Source organism: Myiozetetes cayanensis, unplaced genomic scaffold (genome assembly GCF_022539395.1).
Source record: "Myiozetetes cayanensis isolate MyiCay16 unplaced genomic scaffold, myiCay2020 scf22, whole genome shotgun sequence".
Lineage (NCBI taxonomy): Eukaryota > Metazoa > Chordata > Aves > Passeriformes > Tyrannidae > Myiozetetes > Myiozetetes cayanensis.
The window spans coordinates 11855340-11879083 of NW_026087434.1; the positions used below are offsets into that span (position 1 = coordinate 11855340).

Here is a 23744-nt window from a genome sequence, read left to right on the forward strand (position 1 = left end):
GGATTGTTCCTATTCCTTCTTTCCAGAGTGTTTCTGAAGAGAATCTCTCCAAAGCTCTTGCAATAATAATCCTTCTCACTGCTGCTGAGTCCTGAGACACACAAATCTTATATGTCAAACAGCAATTCACAGTCAGGAGAAGAGAAGCCAACAATTCCAAGACCCAGTCCTGCTGTCCTATTTGCTGGACAGCATTTCCTCCTTCCAGATTCCTAGTCAAAATATTTATAGGAGTTTTATTCACATAGCTAGGAACACTTCAGATATTTCTAAATATATCCTCGAGCCCGAATGGGAATCATGCACTCAGTCTACTTTGCCAAACAATGCTTTGCCAAAAATTTTTTGACCTACGAAAGAGGAGGAGGGAGTTGAATGATCAAACCAGAACCTATAAAAGTGCTCGCAGGACAAGTCTGTTCTGTCTCTGTGGAAAGATTAAAGGTAAGAGTATGGAGGACTGGGTGCTGGCAGAATCTCACTGCATTCCTACTGCTTGTAGAACTGCTTTCCTTAAAGAACTGTCTGTATCAATAGATATTAGGATTCTGCATTCAAGTCACCAGCATATTTTCCCCCTATAACTTATCCTTGGGAGTCTGTGCAAAGATAAGAAGGAAGTTGCATTTCTCTTTTTCAGTATTGACCATTTTCCTGCCTGAGAGTCAGCTGGTGTCACAAGAGGTAAGACTGATTTGCCTACCCCCTAGGAATAGACTCCAAGTTGGTTTTTTTAATGCACCTCTAAGGCCACTTTCCACACCCCTTTACATCTATGAACACTAATGCAGTACAATTCTATCTGAGCTGGGCTGTCAAAAAGAGCAAATTTCCTTTCATAACTGCATTGGACACATTTGTTTGGTACCTGCTGGGAAATAATTGACCTCTTACACACAGAACTCTTAAAAACAGATTTCCTGTAAACAGAAATCCAGGAAAGAGAAGGTGAATCACCACCACATGTATAGTTAAGATTTTGTCAAATCCCTCTGAATGTTTCTTATTAATTTTTTTTTATTTTATTTTCCTCTTTTGCTACAAGTTAATCTTAAAGGTATAGCTTGAACTGAAAAAGACAGAACAACTGGAGGAGACAAAATCTGATTTACAACTAGGGAAAAATGTTTGCATGGACAACTCATACCTCTGCTTCTGCTTACTCCACATCTTTTTCCTTATGTTGCTCCATCTCTATAGTCAATATAAATTACATGGTCTAAAATGGGCAAGAGAGAAAGAATGCAAGTAGACTTTCATAATTTTGATAAGATGACTTCTCTTGGTACTTCTGCTTCTGCTTAGTATCTTTGCTGCATCTTTGATTAGTTTTGACTGTGCCAATCAATCCAACTTTTCCATACAGCTTAATGAAACACTATGAGATCTGAACTGAACATGTAAACTGCAATAAGGGAGAAAAAATTAACCTTAATCAAAGAAACATATCTTCTTTAAAACTAAGTAAATTAAAAGACATCTAGGGTGAAAAGCAGGTAAGACAGAGAGGCAGACCATAAGAATACGCAGAGCAGAACACTAGCAAGACTTGGGTCTCAGGTACAAAGGACTTTCTTCCCTCCCCTCAGCACTCTGCCACCACTCCAGCGCCGTGCCTTGCTGCATGTTATAAACCACAGCCATGTCGACAGACGCCGAGATGGCCATTTTTGGGGAGGCGGCTCCTTACCTCCGAAAATCGGAGAAGGAGAGAATTGCAGCCCAGAACAAGCCTTTCGATGCCAAGACATCCGTCTTTGTGGTACACGCAAAGGAATCCTATGTGAAAAGCACAATCCAGAGCAGGGAATCAGGGAAGGTCACTGTCAAGACTGAAGGGGGAGAGGTGAGTAAAATACAAGATTTACAAACAGCATTTCCTTCCCACTGTGGATTCTTAACTGACACCCATTCATGTCCCTTCCTTCCCTCTGACAGACCCTGACCGTGAAGGAAGATCAAATCTTCTCCATGAACCCTCCCAAGTACGACAAAATCGAGGACATGGCCATGATGACCCACCTCCACGAACCCGCTGTGCTGTACAACCTCAAAGAGCGTTACGCAGCCTGGATGATCTACGTAAGTGGCAGCAGCAGCTTCCTTTGGGCAGCTGCAGGAACTGCTCTGCCAGGCCCAGGGGAAGCCAACGTGCTGTGTCCCTTCCTGGCAGACCTACTCGGGTCTCTTCTGCGTCACTGTCAACCCCTACAAGTGGCTGCCCGTGTACAACCCGGAGGTGGTGTTGGCCTACCGAGGCAAGAAGCGCCAGGAGGCCCCTCCACACATCTTCTCCATCTCTGACAACGCCTATCAGTTCATGCTGACTGGTGAGTGGCTCTGCCTCAGGGTGATTTCATCAAAAAGACATTTTAAAAATGTTCACAGAGTTTCCCTGATAAATCTGATGATAATATCTAAACATGTCATTAAGGTTTATTTCAACCATACCATTATTAACTTCTAATTTAAACAGGATTTTTTTTCACAGCAGTATTTCTAAAAGAGATGTATAGGACCCCTGATACTGTGTCAGGAAAAACAGTAAGTCAAATGGACTAGGTGGAGCAAGGAATATAATTGGGTCTGTCTACTTCATTATTCTGTCTTATGATATGAAGTTAATTCATCAAAGGGCCATAGGAAACATCAATAGTAGAACTGTTCAGATTTGTCTTGACAAAACCATGTAATGAAAAATGAAATAAGGTTTTTTATTTCTGCTAGTTTTGTTTCCACCTTTTCATGTCTTTCCCTGTGCTATTGAGTTCAGAAATACTACCCATCATCAGGATTCCTTTGACATAGGTCCTTACTCTCCCCTTCTCTACTGCTCTAAAACCAGTCTGTGCAGCATAAAATTAAAACAATTTACTCTGTGCAGAGGGGAAAAAGACCATAGAGAGGTACAGAGAAGCAACACGTGGCTCTTCAAGGGTCTTCAGTGTCCATGGAAAAAGCATTATAAAATTACAGAATGGTCTGTGCTGGAAGGGATCTTTAAAAATCACATAGTCCTTCCTTATGACATTTGTAGGGACATCTTCCACTAGATTACATTGCTCAAAGCTCTGTCCACCATGTCCCAGAGCACTTCCAATGACAGGATATCCACAACATCTTTGGGCAACCTGTTACTGTGGCTCACATTCATCATCATAAAATCTACTCTCTTTGAGTCTAAAACTGTTGCCCCTTGTTCTGTCACTACAACTTTGGTAAAAAGTTGTTATCTTTCTTATAAGCCCTCTTTATGGACTGAAAGGCTGCAATAAGATGTCCCTGGAGCCTTCTCTACCCAGGCTGAACAATCCCAACTCTCTCAACCTGTCTCCGTAAGACAGATGTTCCAGATCACAGATCATTTTCATGGAGTCCTCTGGACCCACTCTAACAGGTCTGTGTCTGTATTGTACTGGAGACCCCAGACCTGGACAGATTATTCCACGTGAGGTCTCACAAGAGTGGAGGAGAGAGGCAGAATCACCTACCTTGCCCTGCTGGCCACTGTTCTTTTCATGCAGCCCAGGATCGGATTGGCTTTCTGACTTTAAGTGCCCATTACCAGTTCGTGCCTGATTTTTCATCCTTCAGTATCCCCAAACCTTCTTTGTCGAGCTTCTCTCAAGGTAGTCACCCCTCAGACTGGGCTGATAATGGAGACTGCTCCAACCCCGGTGCATCACCTTACACTTGGCTTTGTTGAACTTCATGATCTTCACGTGGGCCCACTCCACAATCCTATCAAGGTCCATCTGGATGGTATCCTTTACCACTGGTCTGTCAATTAAACCACTCAGCTTGGTGTTGTCAGCAAACTTGCTGAGGGTGTACTCAGTCCCACTGTGTAGGCACACTGGTCCCAGGGCAAATCCTTGGGGGACACCACTCATTAAACTTTTGGATGTGAAACCCTTGACTGTAACCCTCTGGAAACAGCCTTTGAGCCAGTTCCTTATGGATCTCAAAGCTCACCCATCAAATCCATACCTCTCTAATTTCAGATCATGAATGCTGAGAATATGTTCAGAGGTAAGAAAGCAATGCAAATAACTTTGCAAGGAATTGAAATTGGAAAAAAATCGTTAAGAGTAAATAAAGAAAAAAAAAAAGGCAGCTTCTTTTTTCTTATCATTGTAATTTTCAGTATTTTTGTGTTCTTTGTTTATAAAGTCTATTTTTTCCTGCCTCTTCCACAGATCGGGAGAACCAGTCAATCCTGATCACGTACGTACACCCCCTGCTCGGGTCCCTGTGGGGCTGCCCAGGGCCAGGGCCCCTCCTGCCTGACCACACGCTCTCTGCTTCTTCCCTTGCTCTGCCAGCGGAGAATCCGGGGCCGGGAAGACTGTGAACACAAAGCGTGTCATCCAGTACTTTGCAACAATTGCAGCCAGCGGGGAGAAGAAAAAGGAGGAGCAGACGTCAGGCAAAATGCAGGTGAGTCAGGAAGAACAGACTGGACACTTGGCCTGTCATTGCCCTGTCAACTCAACACAGCCAGTGAATAATTTCCCCCCTGCAGGGAACGCTTGAGGATCAAATCATCAGCGCCAACCCACTGCTGGAGGCCTTTGGAAACGCCAAGACCGTGAGGAACGACAACTCCTCACGCTTTGTGAGTTACTAACTGGGACAACAGTTGACACCAACTCAAATATTCTTACAGCGGGAGTTGGTAAAATACATCTCAATTGACTTTGCTGCTGCTTTCAGGGCAAATTCATCAGAATCCATTTTGGGGCCACAGGCAAACTGGCTTCTGCTGACATTGAAACTTGTAAGAGACTCTCCTGGCCTGATCCCTTTCCTTCCAGCCTTCCTCAGTTCTTGTGCTTAACTCTGTCCTGCCATCCTTGTCAGATCTGCTGGAGAAGTCCAGAGTCACTTTCCAGCTCAAGGCGGAAAGAAGCTACCACATCTTCTATCAGATCATGTCCAACAAGAAGCCAGAGCTAATTGGTAGGAACAATCACTAGCTCCTCCAGGCAAAGGTCACTACATTTAACTCTTTTATGTTGCATTTGACCTGTGTCTGTTCTATTTTCAGAGATGTTACTGATCACCACCAACCCATATGACTACCAGTATGTGAGTCAAGGTGAGATCACTGTTCCCAGCATTAACGACCAGGAAGAGCTGATGGCCACGGACGTAAGTTCAGAAGTTTTCTAGGTGAAGCTTTATTTCTCTGACCTTTAACACCTGGGTTACTTACTCTAGTGACTCTTTTTTTAGAGTGCCATTGACATCCTGGGCTTTACTCCTGATGAGAAAACAGCCATCTACAAGCTGACAGGGGCAGTCATGCACTATGGGAACCTGAAGTTCAAGCAGAAACAACGAGAGGAGCAGGCAGAGCCTGATGGCACTGAAGGTACCAGCAAACATATACCAAAGCACTGTAGATACCAAACACTGACAATAATATAGGCAGCAATTCAGGGTCAGAATCACTGACTCAGCTTGTGCATTTCCCCAGTGACAGTATTGTAGAATAGAAGTATGTCCTAACTAGACACACTGTCCTCTGGAGGAAGACAGCTCAGTGGAAGCTGCAGATTAGTTTGAACAATGCAAAATATTAAGTCCAGTGACTCCTAAAGAATATTTCCATGAATATGTTTTTTGTCTTTACTAACATTTTGATCTTTACTACAATTTCTTTTGATAATTTTTTTTAAAGGAACTAATGTCTACTTTTACGTTAACAACTGACTTTTTGGGCTTTAGTTGCTGACAAGGCTGCTTACCTGATGGGTCTGAACTCAGCAGACCTGCTCAAGGCCCTCTGCTACCCCCGAGTCAAGGTGGGGAATGAATATGTGACCAAGGGCCAAACAGTGCAGCAGGTAACAAAAGTCCCTGTTTTTTGTCAAATCCTCTAGACTTTCTTTTCTGCCCTGTATGATGTCTACAAGCCTTCTGTTTTACATTTGAGGTGTACAATTCAGTGGGTGCCCTGGCAAAGGCTGTGTTTGAGAAGATGTTCCTGTGGATGGTTGTTCGCATCAACCAACAGCTGGACACAAAGCAGCCCAGGCAGTACTTCATTGGTGTGCTGGACATTGCTGGCTTTGAGATCTTTGATGTAAGGAACAGAGGTTTATCACTGTGATTTTTGAAGTGCCCTATTATGTGCCCAAGGACTTACTTTTTATTTTTTCATAAATGGTTTGATCCTTTCATAATTTATCTAAGGCATCATGATTCCAACAGGTTTTTAATTGGGAATAGATTTTTGTATTGTACATATGCCAGTGGAAATCTCTAAGTGCAGTTTTTCAACTGATTACAAGCAGTAGACTAAGATGGCATTTGGTTCCTAATAAGGAGAAATCAGTTTCACAGAAAAAATTTGTGCTTAAAAAGGCTTAGGGCATACTTTGAAATAATTTGAAAATGTTGGATACACTTCTTTGCTGTGGATGATCCTGTAACTGAATTAACCCAGTCTAGTAGAAATCACGACTCACAAATTTTAATCATTGAAATGACCTAAGCTTCTAGGGTCATAAATATACAGAGAAAGTTTAGCTTGAGCAAAGAGGCACACTGGCAGAAGTTCCAAACTCCTGGATCAGTAAAGAAGGAACACTTGCAGATCCTCCAGTGTTTGGTACAAAAAGCTAGGACTGTTCTTTATTATTCCATTTACAATATTAGTAATCTTTATTTGCAATTGTACAGTTCAACAGCCTGGAGCAGTTGTGCATTAACTTCACCAATGAGAAACTGCAACAGTTCTTCAACCACCACATGTTCGTGCTGGAGCAGGAGGAGTACAAGAAGGAGGGAATTGAGTGGGAGTTCATTGACTTTGGGATGGACCTGGCTGCCTGCATTGAGCTCATTGAGAAGGTATTTCTGTAATTCACAATGTCAAGTATTTTCAGAAATGCATTAATTTTATATATATTTATAGATGTTGATGGAAAGGGTAAACGTGATATTGTGAACACATAAGTTTAGATTATTTTACAATTTGCTGAGTGGAAGAACAATCCTTGAGAGCAGTAATATTGGCCCAGTCAGGAATTTATTTCATCTATCAGTCGTTCTGTCTTTTCACTTCTTCCTCCTTACTTGTGCTTCCCCCAGCCCATGGGTATCTTCTCCATCCTGGAAGAGGAGTGCATGTTCCCCAAGGCAACTGACACCTCTTTCAAGAACAAGCTCTATGACCAGCACCTGGGCAAGTCCAACAACTTCCAGAAGCCCAAGCCTGGCAAAGGCAAGGCTGAGGCCCACTTCTCCCTGGTGCACTACGCTGGCACAGTGGACTACAACATCACTGGGTGGCTTGACAAGAACAAAGACCCTCTGAATGAAACGGTGGTGGGGCTGTACCAGAAATCATCCCTGAAGACCCTGGCCTTACTCTTCGCTTCTGCTGGAGGAGAGGCAGGTCAGTTCTCTGAAGTTCGTATTTTCGTATATATTTAATGACTCTACCAGAGCCATGAAGATCAGCTGGTGTTCTAAAGAAACTGCATGTTGTGCAGAGCCTGCCATGGCTTGAATTTATTAGTAAAAGAGAAGATCAAATGTATTTCAGGCCTTCCACTCAGCCATAATAGTCCCTTGGATTATCACATACCTTTGGTCCTGTGTTCCTTTAGATTGAGTGTTAACTCTATTGCTTTCTAGGTTCCACTTTTATCATGACTGGTACATATGAACAAACTTGGTCTATAAAAGCTGTAAAACCATCTTTTTTTTTTTTTTTTTGTGTTCTTCAGAGGCTAGTGGTGGTGGTGGTGGTGGCGGCAAGAAGGGAGGCAAGAAGAAGGGCTCTTCTTTCCAGACAGTGTCAGCTCTATTCAGGGTGAGTACAGAAGTCATTCTCTCTACTTTTTCTTGAGTTTTTTTGTTTGGTTGGGTTTGTTTTTTCAGCAACAAAGCCATTTCAGTGCACCTGTTAAAATTTTTCTTCATCAAGAATATCTCTGGTTATTCATAAAAGAGCTGACAGGAAGTCAGCTGAGGCCAGCTGAGAAAGATGCATCTTGATCTTGCCTTTCTTCAAATGCTGGGAAAAGTACTTAATTCAGGTTACAGTTTTATTTATTTACAAGTACACTGGTTGACAGGATCAGGCTCTTCACCCTCTCCCTTTGCCATGTGAGGACAATGGTGGATCTGGGTACCTGCCTCAGGGAATCTTAAGTCTGGATCGGCACATAGAAACGTATGTGCATTTGCACATGATAACATGTAAGACATAATACTTAACACATTGCTTTCACATGGTTCTACATATGAAGACAAGGCAGTAGAGAAATGCCAAAGCCAGTTACCTTTCCACCAGTGAACAGAGCTTAAGGCAGACTGAAACCATCTTGTTTCTGCACTTGTGATATGTACCTAATACCTGGCACCCTGAATAGGTTCTAACACTGTGAAAGAGGTGTTTGAACAGCTTTGCCCCTCACTCCAAACCAGAGCTAAACTGAGATGTGTTAGGATCTAGCTAGTAAAAGTGACAGCTGAAGTCAGATACAGTTCCAGGATTTGCTTTTAAAAGCACTTCTACAAAGAGGTGCTGCAGGGCCTGCCAGTCATACTTTTGTTCTGTGATTTCTGACCCCCATTCTCACTGAACGGGGAGTCTTTCCTGTCTTGTCCTGCTCAATCTTTGTCAAATGTATCTTATCAAGTAGCACCTAAGGCCATTAAAATTCCCTTTCCCAGCCTTCTCTGCAAACGTGGTCCTTATGCCTCTACTTTTTTTGGTTTTGTTTCTGATCACATCAATAGTGTCTTCCACAGAGTCAGGATCTGGAGATTACAAAAAATCATCTTTTACTCAAAATTATGCTTTTTGCTATGAACAACAAGTCACCATTCTCCATAGATGTCTTGGTTCAGTGGATGTATCCCTCCGTCTCATAAAAACACACGACTGTCTCTCATGCTCAAGAGTGAAAGGCAGAAGAAAAATTCAGATGGCTTTAGTTGGGAATTACAAATCCATTAACACTTTCCAAGACTTTCCTCACATCTGAAAGTACAAGTAAGGAAGTAAGTACCATTTCTAAATGAAAAATCTTTGCTCATAAACCCACAGGAGAACCTGAACAAGCTGATGACCAATCTGCGGAGCACTCACCCCCATTTTGTGCGCTGCATCATCCCCAATGAATCTAAAACACCTGGTAAGAACCCCAAGTTCAGGGTAAAAATAGTCTAATAAAGCCATTATTCTCTATGCTTTATCATGAAGTATCAAATGATTGTCTTATTTGCTCAGGTGCCATGGAGCACGAGCTGGTGCTACACCAGCTGCGCTGTAACGGCGTGCTGGAAGGGATCAGGATTTGCAGGAAAGGGTTCCCCAGCAGAATCCTCTACGCCGACTTCAAACAGAGGTCAGTCTCCTTTCTGCTTTCCATTCTGTCTTCATTGAAGAAGGTTTACATCTTAACCACTTCTGGATATTTTTTAATGCAAACTCCAATTATGACTGAAAGAAAGGGAGATGTTGGAATGCATAACCAAAGGCAACATGCATGGTTAGCAAAAGAGAAATTGTTGAGAAATGAAGAGTGTCGTGTGTCCTCACCGACCGCTGTCCGTCACACAGCTGAGCTTTGCAGAGTCTCAGAGTACAGAGGCACAGTAGAGCCACACAAGGTCACTGATTACAAGATTAATAACAGCGGTTATGTGGTTGTAACATGTTCTCATGTAAGAATTACAAACTCTCAGAGTTCTCTGGTCATTGTATCAGCCGTAAGTTTCAGGGGACAAGGCTTTCCTCCTATACACGTAGTGGCAATGTTCCTCTGCAGCAATTTTCTACAGAATAGTTTAAGTAAAAAAAGATATGGATTGAAGTGACTGGAGATCAGTGTCCTCTTTTCATCTGTGACTGGAAAAGTTTCCTTGATTTTGTTACCAGGTAAGAACTTCATGATAAGGGTGTCTCTAAACAAAGGGATGAAATTCCAACTTCCTGATTCTGCTGATGTTGGTTTTAATAAACAGTATAACCTTGTGAATTGGCATTGCCTTCTTTCATATTTCCTCTAATTCCACAGATATAAGGTGCTTAATGCCAGTGCCATCCCAGAGGGACAGTTCATCGACAGCAAGAAGGCTTCTGAGAAGCTCCTTGGGTCAATCGATGTGGACCACACCCAGTACAAATTTGGACACACCAAGGTACAAACCCCCCATTCCCTCACTCACTCTGGGCCAGTGCTTTGCCCTGCCTGACAGTGGCGTGCTGCAACATTCCCTCTCCAAGGTGTTCTTCAAAGCTGGGCTGCTGGGGCTCCTGGAGGAGATGAGGGATGAGAAGCTGGCACAGCTCATCACCCGCACACAGGCCGTGTGCAGGGGTTACCTGATGAGGGTGGAGTACCGGAGAATGGTGGAGAGAAGGTACACATTCCTCATCCTCCGTTAAAGCCACTGTGCTTGGGGGAGACTGAAAATATTCATTGTACATTTGAATTGTGCTCCAGAGAGTCCATCTTCTGCATCCAGTACAACATTCGTTCCTTCATGAATGTCAAACACTGGCCCTGGATGAAGCTGTTCTTCAAGATCAAGCCCTTGCTGAAGAGTGCAGAGTCTGAGAAGGAGATGGCCAACATGAAGGAGGAGTTTGAGAAAACCAAGGAAGAGCTTGCGAAGTCTGAGGCAAAGCGGAAGGAACTAGAGGAGAAAATGGCTTCTCTAATGCAAGAAAAAAATGATCTGCAGCTACAAGTGCAATCTGTAAGTATTACTTGTGTTTCTTCCAGGTGTTCTCACAGTATGTAACTCTCATGCTACACGATAAATTTTCTTAGAAAATATTTTAATATGAATCACTAAAGGTAAAATTCAGATCGCTCAGTGTCAACATTATAATATGATGTTCCAGCCTGGGAAGGACTTTTGAAGCATGGTATGCCTGTAAGTCTGTTTCTCCATGCAAGCTCGCAATATAAGGCCCAACTGTAATCAGTGCAGAGTTAGTATATGCAGTTAACAGAGTCTGTAGAGCAATTCTTTGACAAATTTGGTTTCAATTAGTTGCCCAAATAAAAGAGCTTTATGTCATTTCTTATGGTACATGTAATGTCGCCTGTCTGAAACCACTGTTCAAGGAAGACACAACCCCCCCGGCATTCTGGCATGCCTATGTGTTCCTCCAGTTTCCACTGGAAGATCAAATGGTGTGACTCTTGGGGATAGTCCTGTGCAGGGCTAGAGGTTTGACTTGATGGTCCTCGTGGGTCCCTTCCAACTCGGCTCTTTCTGTGATTCCGTCAAAAGATCGGGCAATATTTAAACATTACTCTTGTGTCTTGACAGATTCTAAAAAAAAAGTCAGGTTCAAACTGAAACTATGAATTGCATCTAGAAAATACATCAATTTATTTGGCACAAAAAAAATTATTCAAAGTCAGTATTGCCAAAAAAGGATTTTAAGGAAATAAACCAAAAAAAAAAAGAAAAAGAAAAAAACCCAAACCAAATCTGGAGACAATTATATTCAGTTCCTAACTTTCAGAGAAAGTAAGCAAATCTCTTAGATACAAAGTAACACTGGATATTATCTTAACTTTCAGAACAGCAAGAAGGAATAATTAATGAGAGCAAAAAAAAAATAAATAGAATAAAAACATACTCTGATGCTGTGCAAAAAAAAAGATAAATTCAAAGTTTCTTTTCCTATGTTGGAAATAGCATTTTTCTATTCAGCTTTTGCAAATCCTTGAGATTAGTAAATGAAACTATGTTTCCCTAATAGGAAGCTGATGCTCTGGCTGATGCTGAGGAAAGGTGTGACCAGCTCATCAAAACAAAAATCCAGCTGGAAGCCAAAATTAAGGAAGTGACTGAAAGGGCTGAGGATGAAGAGGAAATCAATGCTGAGCTGACAGCCAAGAAAAGAAAACTGGAGGATGAATGTTCAGAGCTGAAGAAAGATATTGATGACCTTGAGCTGACACTGGCCAAGGTGGAGAAGGAAAAACACGCCACGGAAAACAAGGTATGAGGCAGAAAATCTCACTCACACTCCGGAAAAGAGCCCTCTGCTGTTCCAGGACTTCTGTATCTACCTCCTTTATTTACACTTGCTCCCTTCTTCCCCAAGGTGAAAAACCTCACCGAGGAGATGGCAGCCCTGGACGAGACCATCGCCAAGCTGACAAAAGAGAAGAAAGCCCTCCAAGAGGCCCATCAGCAGACCCTGGATGACCTGCAGGCAGAAGAGGACAAAGTCAATACACTGACCAAAGCCAAGACCAAGCTGGAGCAGCAAGTGGACGATGTAAGCACAGGCAGACACAGCAGGAAGAGACAGGTATGGAGCTGGACGTGGCTGGTGGAGCACTGATGGCCTTGTTGTGTGCAGCTGGAAGGGTCCCTGGAGCAAGAGAAGAAACTGCGCATGGACCTGGAGAGAGCCAAGAGGAAACTGGAAGGAGACCTGAAGCTGGCCCAGGACAGCATCATGGATCTGGAGAATGATAAGCAGCAGCTGGATGAGAAACTGAAGAAGTAAGTGTGGCCCTGGGGCACCTCAGTGCTGGGCTGGAGCTCTTGGCTTTTTGCTTTCAGCTGTAACACCCTTTGCTTTGCCCAAAGGAAAGACTTTGAAATCAGCCAGATCCAGAGCAAAACTGAAGATGAACAAGCCCTGGGCATGCAACTGCAGAAGAAAATCAAGGAGCTGCAGGCAAGTGTCTGCTCCTTGCCCTGCCTGCCCCAGGCTCAGCTCAGGCAGGAGGAGGGCACGGGTGAGAAGGGTCCCTGGTGTTCTGCAGGCCCGCATTGAGGAGCTGGAGGAGGAAATTGAGGCCGAGCGAACCTCTCGCGCTAAAGCAGAGAAGCATCGGGCTGACCTGTCGAGGGAGCTGGAGGAGATCAGCGAGCGCCTGGAAGAAGCAGGAGGGCGACGGCAGCTCAGGTGGAGATGAACAAGAAGCGGGAGGCAGAATTCCAGAAGATGCGCCGCGACCTCGAAGAGGCCACGCTGCAGCACGAAGCCACGGCTGCCGCCCTGCGCAAGAAGCACGCGGACAGCACAGCTGAGCTCGGGGAGCAGATCGACAACCTGCAACGCGTCAAGCAGAAGCTGGAGAAGGAGAAGAGTGAGCTCAAGATGGAGATTGATGACCTGGCCAGTAACATGGAGTCTGTCTCCAAAGCCAAGGTATTGAAAACTCTACTGAAAACCACATGAAAATCAATTACACTCAAATTGGTCGTTTCCATTTGTGGCCTGCTTACCATCTAACTCCCTGCCTCTGTATGGAACTGTGTTTCTTACCTTTTAACTCCAAGGAACCGTCCACAGTTTTCAAGTCTAGTCGTGTTTTTCTGTTTAGAGTCCTGGTCTTCAGAAGAAGCAGGTGACTAGATCCTAATCTTCTCTCACTCTCTGTGACCTCCCCAGGCAAATCTGGAGAAGATGTGCCGCACCCTGGAAGACCAGCTGAGTGAGATTAAGACAAAGGAAGAAGAGCATCAGCGCATGATCAATGACCTCAATGCTCAAAGAGCTCGTCTGCAGACAGAGTCAGGTGAGAAATACACATCTAGATTTGCAGACTAATAATCTCAAAGTTATTGCAAAAATGACTCTTCTGAGCACGTGGTCTACCCAACATTCTTTGTCTCCCCTCTCATGAGAAACGATTGAAATGGGCTTATAAGTTTCAGCAAGGACTTAATTAACTGTTTGGTTTTACAGCCCCAAACGTCCACAGTATCATCATCAATGGCAATAAACTTTTTGTGTATCTGCAACCATTCCCAGGTGAATATTCACGCCAGGTGGAGGAGAAGGATGCTTTGGTTTCTCAGCTGTCAAGAGGCAAGCAGGCTTTCACCCAACAGATTGAGGAACTCAAGAGACACTTAGAGGAAGAGATAAAGGTGAGAACGCTTTCCATATCTGTTTTACGTATTAGATCCCTCCTGTCTAACAGGTGCTTCAGATACTTATGTGACTACTGAGCTCTCGTGTTGAGACAGGGAAAAAAACCATTTAGGTAATTTAGTGCTTGTCTTCTCATGTTAGCTTCTCCCTAGAATTTATCCATTATTTTCTTTGTCAGTTCCAGCTTCTTTCCCCATTGTCATTTCGCATAGAAGAATGATACAGTGTCCAATTAATATTCAGTCAGATTTCCCAGGATATTTCTGTTCCATGACTCAATACTCTTGTTGCTGCAGGCCAAAAACGCCCTGGCCCATGCCCTGCAGTCCGCTCGCCACGACTGTGACTTGCTGCGGGAACAATATGAGGAGGAGCAGGAAGCCAAGGGGGAGCTGCAGCGCGCCCTGTCCAAGGCCAACAGCGAAGTGGCCCAGTGGAGAACCAAATACGAGACGGACGCGATTCAGCGCACGGAGGAGCTCGAGGAGGCCAAGTACGTGGGGAGGGTGGGGAAGGCTGGCAGGGAAAAAGAATGGAAATTTGAAGAAACTACTGAGATATTCAGGAAGAAGTCAGTGTTCTGCTTTTTTTTGGGGTGCCTCAAAGAGACAAAGTATAACCGAGAGCAACTGGGAAAAGCAGAAGCAGCAAAACTCTTCATATGCAAAACCACAGACAGGTTCCAATGTGAACAGCAGAGTAAATAGCAGAGAGGGAAATGCTGCAGCCCAGGATTCAGACATGGAAATAGAGTGGCTGTGTGGGAGAAGTCTTACACCTCCCTGTGAATGGTGCTCACAAACTACCAAATCGCTAAGTTTGCTCTCATGACAGACATACTGGTTCCACAGACAGCCGGGCATTTGCTTACCTATGCTTCCCTCCTGCCAGGAAGAAGCTGGCCCAGCGCCTGCAGGATGCAGAGGAACATGTGGAAGCTGTCAATTCCAAATGTGCCTCCCTGGAAAAGACAAAGCAGAGGCTGCAGAATGAAGTGGAGGACCTGATGATTGACGTGGAGCGATCCAATGCCGCCTGCGCTGCTCTGGACAAGAAGCAGAAGAACTTTGACAAGGTCTTTTGGGCTCCAGCCCTGGCACTCCTGGGCAGAACATCCCCCGGCATGGCCACATCCCTCCTCACGCCCCCTTTCTCTTCAGATCCTGGCAGAATGGAAGCAGAAGTATGAGGAAACGCAGGCTGAGCTGGAGGCCTCCCAGAAGGAGTCTCGCTCGCTCAGCACGGAGCTGTTCAAGATGAAGAATGCCTATGAGGAGTCCTTGGACCACCTGGAAACAATGAAGCGGGAGAACAAGAACTTGCAGCGTAAGTCCCTGGCCCTCTGCTCCGGGAGGGGCTTTCTCCCAAGCTGAGCATTGCTCAGGGGCTGTGCCTGCAGGGCTGCAAAGGTGCCTGTCCCCTGGTGGGACAGGGCCCTTCCCATTCTGCTCTGGGGCTGAGCAAGCCATTGGTCTTTGTTCCCACAGAGGAGATTTCCGACCTCACCGAGCAGATTGCGGAGGGAGGAAAGGCAATTCATGAGCTGGAGAAGGTCAAGAAGCAAGTTGAGCAGGAGAAATCTGAACTGCAAGCCTCCTGGAGGAAGCTGAGGTACACAGCATTATTTATTGCTCTCTTACGTGTCTTGGATTTCTATGTCATTTCTCTCATTCCAGACAAAAGAGGAAAAGAGGTTGTATAAAAGCAGAGATATTATCTAATCACAGCACTATTTTTTACTCAAAACCTCAGGTTCAACATTTGTCACAAGAAAAGTATTCAGATTTATTTTTGTCCAGGCCTCCCTGGAACATGAAGAGGGGAAGATCCTGCGCCTGCAGCTTGAGGCTCAACCAGGTGAAGTCTGAGATTGACAGGAAGATAGCAGAGAAAGATGAGGAGATCGACCAGATGAAGAGAAACCACCTCCGAGTCGTGGAGTCCATGCAAAGCACTCTGGATGCTGAGATCAGGAGTAGGAATGAAGCCCTGAGGCTGAAGAAGAAGATGGAGGGAGACCTGAATGAAATGGAGATCCAGCTCAGCCATGCCAACCGCCAGGCTGCCGAGGCACAAAAGAACCTGAGAAACACCCAGGCTGTGCTCAAGGTCTGTTCAGCAAAGTTACTGAGAGAGAAATCCCTGATATTTTTGGCCCTTAAACACACACTGATGCCTTGTAACTCCTCTTGTCTCTCTTACAGGACACCCAGCTGCACTTGGATGATGCTATCAGGACCCAGGATGACCTGAAGGAGCAGGTGGCCATGGTGGAGGCGCAGAGCAAACCTGCTGCAGGCTGAAGTGGAGGAGCTACGGGCAGCCCTGGAGCAGACAGAACGGTCGAGGAAAGTGGCTGAGCAGGAGCTCCTGGATGCAAGTGAGAGAGTTCAGCTCCTCCACAGCCAGGCCAGTATATAAATACATTTAGTATTTATACTTTTGTTCCATACATAATAATTACATATTCAGCCACTGAAGACTGGCTGAACTGTAACAGTATTTCATAAAATGCAGTAATTTTACAGTATTTCAGAAATAATTGGTAACAGACAATACTGTCTTTTCAGACATAGGTATAATATGAATTTCAGTAGACTACAGTGTAGATACATTAAAAGTAATAATTTCAGAGATATATGTGACGTTCTTACTCTATTACATACTTGAGTTCAACACCTTTCACATTTTCATTTGAGAGTTTAAAAGCAAACATTGGCCGACCATTAACAAACCAGAGATACACCACCACTTGTCATTAAGTTTAACAATATCATTCTAAGTATTCTATAAAACCATTTAAAAGTTTTATGGTCACTAGATTGAAAATGGTAAGGAAAGATCATGTTCTTTTTTAACTTTTCAGTCTCTGTTGCCTAAGAAACTGTTAGGAAAGACTTTATGAAGGATGTTCATGAATTACTGAAGCACATCATACCTAAAAAACTGATAGCTACCACTGCAGCTCCATTAGAATAGAATGTGACCTTATGGCAAAATCTGTCTTAAAAAACAAAAAGTTATGCAAATTGCTTGATATGATACTGCAAGGTAAAACAACCAAAATTGTGACGTTCCATGCCCTTCAACAGAACACCAGCTGGAGAAGATGTGCCGCACCCTGGAAGACCAGCTGAGTGAGATTAAGACAAAGGAAGAAGAGCATCAGCGCCATGATCAATGACCTCAATGCTCAAAGAGCTCGTCTGCAGACAGAGTCAGGTGAGAAATACACATCTAGATTTGCAGACTAATAATCTCAAAGTTATTGCAAAAATGACTCTTCTGAGCACGTGGTCTACCCAACATTCTTTGTCTCCCCTCTCATGAGAAAGCGATTGAAATGGGCTTATAAGTTTCAGCAAGGACTTAATTAACTGTTTGGTTTTACAGCCCCAAACGTCCACAGTATCATCATCAATGGCAATAAACTTTTTGTGTATCTGCAACCATTCCCAGGTGAATATTCACGCCAGGTGGAGGAGAAGGATGCTTTGGTTTCTCAGCTGTCAAGAGGCAAGCAGGCTTTCACCCAACAGATTGAGGAACTCAAGAGACACTTAGAGGAAGAGATAAAGGTGAGAACGCTTTCCATATCTGTTTTACGTATTAGATCCCTCCTGTCTAACAGGTGCTTCAGATACTTATGTGACTACTGAGCTCTCGTGTTGAGACAGGGAAAAAAACCATTTAGGTAATTTAGTGCTTGTCTTCTCATGTTAGCTTCTCCCTAGAATTTATCCATTATTTTCTTTGTCAGTTCCAGCTTCTTTCCCCATTGTCATTTCGCATAGAAGAATGATACAGTGTCCAATTAATATTCAGTCAGATTTCCCAGGATATTTCTGTTCCATGACTCAATACTCTTGTTGCTGCAGGCCAAAACGCCCTGGCCCATGCCCTGCAGTCCGCTCGCCACGACTGTGACTTGCTGCGGGAACAATATGAGGAGGAGCAGGAAGCCAAGGGGGAGCTGCAGCGCGCCCTGTCCAAGGCCAACAGCGAAGTGGCCCAGTGGAGAACCAAATACGAGACGGACCGCGATTCAGCGCACGGAGGAGCTCGAGGAGGCCAAGTACGTGGGGAGGGTGGGGAAGGCTGGCAGGGAAAAAGAATGGAAATTTGAAGAAACTACTGAGATATTCAGGAAGAAGTCAGTGTTCTGCTTTTTTTTGGGGTGCCTCAAAGAGACAAAGTATAACCGAGAGCAACTGGGAAAAGCAGAAGCAGCAAAACTCTTCATATGCAAAACCACAGACAGGTTCCAATGTGAACAGCAGAGTAAATAGCAGAGAGGGAAATGCTGCAGCCCAGGATTCAGACATGGAAATAGAGTGGCTGTGTGGGAGAAGTCTTACACCTCCCTGTGAATGGTGCTCACAAACTACCAAATCGCTAAGTTTGCTCTCATGACAGACATACTGGTTCCACAGACAGCCGGGCATTTGCTTACCTATGCTTCCCTCCTGCCAGGAAGAAGCTGGCCCAGCGCCTGCAGGATGCAGAGGAACATGTGGAAGCTGTCAATTCCAAATGTGCCTCCCTGGAAAAGACAAAGCAGAGGCTGCAGAATGAAGTGGAGGACCTGATGATTGACGTGGAGCGATCCAATGCCGCCTGCGCTGCTCTGGACAAGAAGCAGAAGAACTTTGACAAGGTCTTTTGGGCTCCAGCCCCGGCACTCCTGGGCAGAGCATCCCCCGGCATGGCCACATCCCTCCTCATGCCCCCTTTCTCTTCAGATCCTGGCAGAATGGAAGCAGAAGTATGAGGAAACGCAGGCTGAGCTGGAGGCCTCCCAGAAGGAGTCTCGCTCGCTCAGCACTGGAGCTGTTCAAGATGAAGAATGCCTATGAGGAGTCCTTGGACCACCTGGAAACAATGAAGCGGGAGAACAAGAACTTGCAGCGTAAGTCCCTGGCCCTCTGCTCCGGGAGGGCTTTCTCCCAAGCTGAGCATTGCTCAGGGGCTGTGCCTGCAGGGCTGCAAAGGTGCCTGTCCCCTGGTGGGACAGGGCCCTTCCCATTCTGCTCTGGGGCTGAGCAAGCCATTGGTCTTTGTTCCCACAGAGGAGATTTCCGACCTCACCGAGCAGATTGCGGAGGGAGGAAAGGCAATTCATGAGCTGGAGAAGGTCAAGAAGCAAGTTGAGCAGGAGAAATCTGAACTGCAAGCCTCCCTGGAGGAAGCTGAGGTACACAGCATTATTTATTGCTCTCTTACGTGTCTTGGATTTCTATGTCATTTCTCTCATTCCAGACAAAAGAGGAAAAGAGGTTGTATAAAAGCAGAGATATTATCTAATCACAGCACTATTTTTTACTCAAAACCTCAGGTTCAACATTTGTCACAAGAAAAGTATTCAGATTTATTTTTGTCCAGGCCTCCCTGGAACATGAAGAGGGGAAGATCCTGCGCCTGCAGCTTGAGCTCAACCAGGTGAAGTCTGAGATTGACAGGAAGATAGCAGAGAAAGATGAGGAGATCGACCAGATGAAGAGAAACCACCTCCGAGTCGTGGAGTCCATGCAAAGCACTCTGGATGCTGAGATCAGGAGTAGGAATGAAGCCCTGAGGCTGAAGAAGAAGATGGAGGGAGACCTGAATGAAATGGAGATCCAGCTCAGCCATGCCAACCGCCAGGCTGCCGAGGCACAAAAGAACCTGAGAAACACCCAGGCTGTGCTCAAGGTCTGTTCAGCAAAGTTACTGAGAGAGAAATCCCTGATATTTTTGGCCCTCAAACACACACTGATGCCTTGTAACTCCTCTTGTCTCTCTTACAGGACACCCAGCTGCACTTGGATGATGCTATCAGGACCCAGGATGACCTGAAGGAGCAGGTGGCCATGGTGGAGCGCAGAGCAAACCTGCTGCAGGCTGAAGTGGAGGAGCTACGGGCAGCCCTGGAGCAGACAGAACGGTCGAGGAAAGTGGCTGAGCAGGAGCTCCTGGATGCAAGTGAGAGAGTTCAGCTCCTCCACAGCCAGGCCAGTATATAAATACATTTAGTATTTATACTTTTGTTCCATACATAATAATTACATATTCAGCCACTGAAGACTGGCTGAACTGTAACAGTATTTCATAAAATGCAGTAATTTTACAGTATTTCAGAAATAATTGGTAACAGACAATACTGTCTTTTCAGACATAGGTATAATATGAATTTCAGTAGACTACAGTGTAGATACATTAAAAGTAATAATTTCAGAGATATATGTGACGTTCTTACTCTATTACATACTTGAGTTCAACACCTTTCACATTTTCATTTGAGAGTTTAAAAGCAAACATTGGCCGACCATTAACAAACCAGAGATACACCACCACTTGTCATTAAGTTTAACAATATCATTCTAAGTATTCTATAAAACCATTTAAAAGTTTTATGGTCACTAGATTGAAAATGGTAAGGAAAGATCATGTTCTTTTTTAACTTTTCAGTCTCTGTTGCCTAAGAAACTGTTAGGAAAGACTTTATGAAGGATGTTCATGAATTACTGAAGCACATCATACCTAAAAAACTGATAGCTACCACTGCAGCTCCATTAGAATAGAATGTGACCTTATGGCAAAATCTGTCTTAAAAAACAAAAGTTATGCAAATTGCTTGATATGATACTGCAAGGTAAAACAACCAAAATTGTGACGTTCATGCCCTTCAACAGAACACCAGCTTGATCAACACCAAGAAGAAGCTGGAGACGGACATTTCTCAGATTCAGAGCGAAATGGAGGATACGATCCAGGAAGCCCGCAATGCTGAAGAGAAGGCCAAGAAGGCCATCACAGATGTGAGTCGGGACTCCTTCCATTGCTGATGGTCAGTGTATTCTCCCCAAAATGTCTCCAGCCCCACAACTCACCTGTTGCTCTGCTCAGGCGGCCATGATGGCAGAAGAGCTGAAGAAGGAGCAGGACACCAGTGCCCACCTGGAGAGGATGAAGAAGAACCTGGACCAGACGGTGAAGGACCTGCAGCACCGTCTGGAAGAGGCCGAGCAGTTGGCCCTGAAGGGAGGCAAGAAGCAAATCCAGAAGCTGGAGGCCAGGGTGAGCAGGGCTGTGCTGGTGCATGAGTGACCCTGTCCCTTGGAGAGACACCCCAGGGAAGCTGCAGGGATGGGCTTCTCATTGCAGGTGCGGGAGCTGGAAGCAGAGGTTGATGCTGAGCAGAAGCGCAGCGCTGAAGCCGTGAAGGGTGTGCGCAAGTACGAGAGGAGGGTGAAGGAACTCACCTACCAGGTAAGGCTGGAGGCTTCTTTGCGTTGGCTTGCTGACAGAACAGTGTTTCAAAACATTGGAACATTGCCTTTCAGAGGGATTTCTTTCTATACCTCAGACAGTGACAGGAGTTAACTGGATTGACTTCTGTCGTTCTGCATTGCAGTGTTTCATAAACTATATTATTCCTTTTGTTTCACATTTATGAAATTTAGAGAATGATGTAAACAAGTTTTTCTGTTACTTGCCATTCCGTAGTCTGAGGAAGACAGGAAGAATGTTCTCAGGCTGCAGGATCTGGTGGACAAGCTGCAAATGAAAGTGAAGTCCTACAAGAGACAGGCTGAGGAGGCTGTAAGTACTAATTTGACCAAATCTGACTTCCTTGTCGAATTCTGTGTTGATATTTTCTTCTGTTCATCTTTTTGAAACCTTGACTGCTGTGATGCAACATGATGACGTTTTGATACAACAGGGAATATGAGAGTAAGACTTGCTTGGTTTGGGAGGAACTATCCTTCTCCAACTCTGTTTTGCTCTTCACCTCGTTTCCCACTCTATTTCTTCCTTCACTCCCTAACCTGGGTGTCAGAAGCAGCTGCCAGTCTGCCTGTTGAGGACTCTGACATGAGCTCTGCCTAGATGATGCTGTGTGTATTGTGGCCATGGCATTTTTGACATTCCAATATTCTTTTCTCTTCCAACATTTGTGGCATTTGAATTTTTCTTTGCCCAGTTTTCAGATATTATATGTCCACATGCTGTCTGTTGTTTCCATCAACTCCCTCTCCCCACACAGGAGGAGCTCTCCAATGTCAACCTCTCCAAGTTCCGCAAGATCCAGCACGAGCTGGAGGAAGCCGAGGAACGGGCTGACATTGCAGAGTCCCAGGTCAACAAGCTCCGAGTGAAGAGCCGGGAGTTTCATAAGAAGGTAGCAGAGGAGGAATGAGGTTCCCAAAGCTGAACAGTGACCTGAGGCATGCATAAAATGTAAAGCTCTCTGTTGCTTTCTTCTGTAATTATCATTTCTGTGTAGGTAATAAATACAGTAGAGACCTTTGCAAATGAACAGTGACTAGCATGTTTTTTTTATTCTAGCATTCATTACATTTAAAAGTATGTCAAACAGCATTACATTTTTACATTTGCATTTTAAAAATGCATGAAAAATAGTAACATAGATTTATTCCTCTTGCAGTGAGAAGTATACATTTCTTTGACGGACTAAGACTACATTCTTTCAAGTTATTTTGATCAATACTTTTGGAAAAAAAAGGAAAAAATATTCCTGAAGCATTTCACATACACACACACATATATATACATATATTAAAAATATGTCTATACATATATTTATAATTTTTATTAATTGAAAAACTTATTTGGTTAGGCTTAATGGTATGGGAAACTCAAGTTTCACTGTAAGCATTGACAAGGAGTCCAAACAATGTGGTGAGATAATGGCATGAACAGATATCTTCACTCACTTTCTCTGAAGTTATTTTGTGTCATGCATACCAGAAATCGTATCCATTCACATATGGGATAAGTAATGAGCATCTACACTTAAAAGACTATGGAAGAAAGACTTGGAAAAGCCGCAGATTCAGTTTATAATTTGAGTCAAGCCCTCCCTTGCCTTTCTAGGCTTACCCCTTCCACTCTGTCCACAACCTGACTCTTCTGCCTGTTTATGGCCATTTTCAACACACTTGGCCTGTTCATTTTCCTAAGAACAGCCTACAATACAATATTTTGTATTAAGCTGAAATATTCATTCAACAATTACACATTGATTGAAAATGTAACATAAGGTAAAGTACAACCCTGGTTAGGTAATGTGCCTAACTACTGATCATGCTTTACTGTAAATTAGATGGTTTGGGAATACATTCAATGTGTTGAAGTGCCTGGTAAATTAGAAGTGAAGCTGAATAGGGACTCCTGTTACTGATAAATTTGTTTTTGCCAAGACACAGTGTGAGACTAACTTGGTTGGTATTTTTGGCATATGGTCAAGCTTTAGCAGCTCCCTCAAACTTGCTGTTTATTTAAAGCATGTGCTAAACATCTTTGACCATCCCACCAGAATTGTCAATCCCTAGCTGACCTTTATGTGTCCCTTTTGGATATCTTTTCTAATCCTTCGAGTTCTGTAAAACCATTGCTTTAAAATGCTAAGGGTTCTTAATAAAACATGTAAATAATATTTGAGCAGCAGAAGACAGCTGAAGATAGGAAGGGACACTAGTCCACCCATTTTAGAAACCACAGTTCAGGATCCACCATAGCTGAGCATCTCTGAGGCTTCTGGTGCTCCCTTGAACCCTCTGGGTTATTTGTACGAGCAACACCCATCTTCCCTGTGACTGATAACACTAAACACAACCCCACTTCATGACCCACCGCAGGATGTGTCACTGTACTACCATGTGCCCTGCTATTCCAAGGGCTTATCAGAGACCTGCAGGAACACGTCACAGTTTTTGGTACCAGCCACATTTCAGAAAGGAGGCAGGGTGAACAAGGGAACTGAACTGAGCTGAGCAGGAAAAGCCTCTTTTCTGCTCTTATAGCACATTTCATCTCCCTGCCATCCATGGGTTTTGCACTGAGCCAGAACCTC

The 23744-nt window shown here is 44.3% G+C and overlaps 1 pseudogene; it reads left to right on the top strand.

Moving 5' to 3' along the window:
- The first annotated feature begins 1642 nt into the window (after window positions 1–1642).
- LOC126642143 (myosin-1B-like) lies at window positions 1643–22067 on the top strand (annotated as a pseudogene).
- The last annotated feature ends 1677 nt before the right edge of the window (window positions 22068–23744 follow it).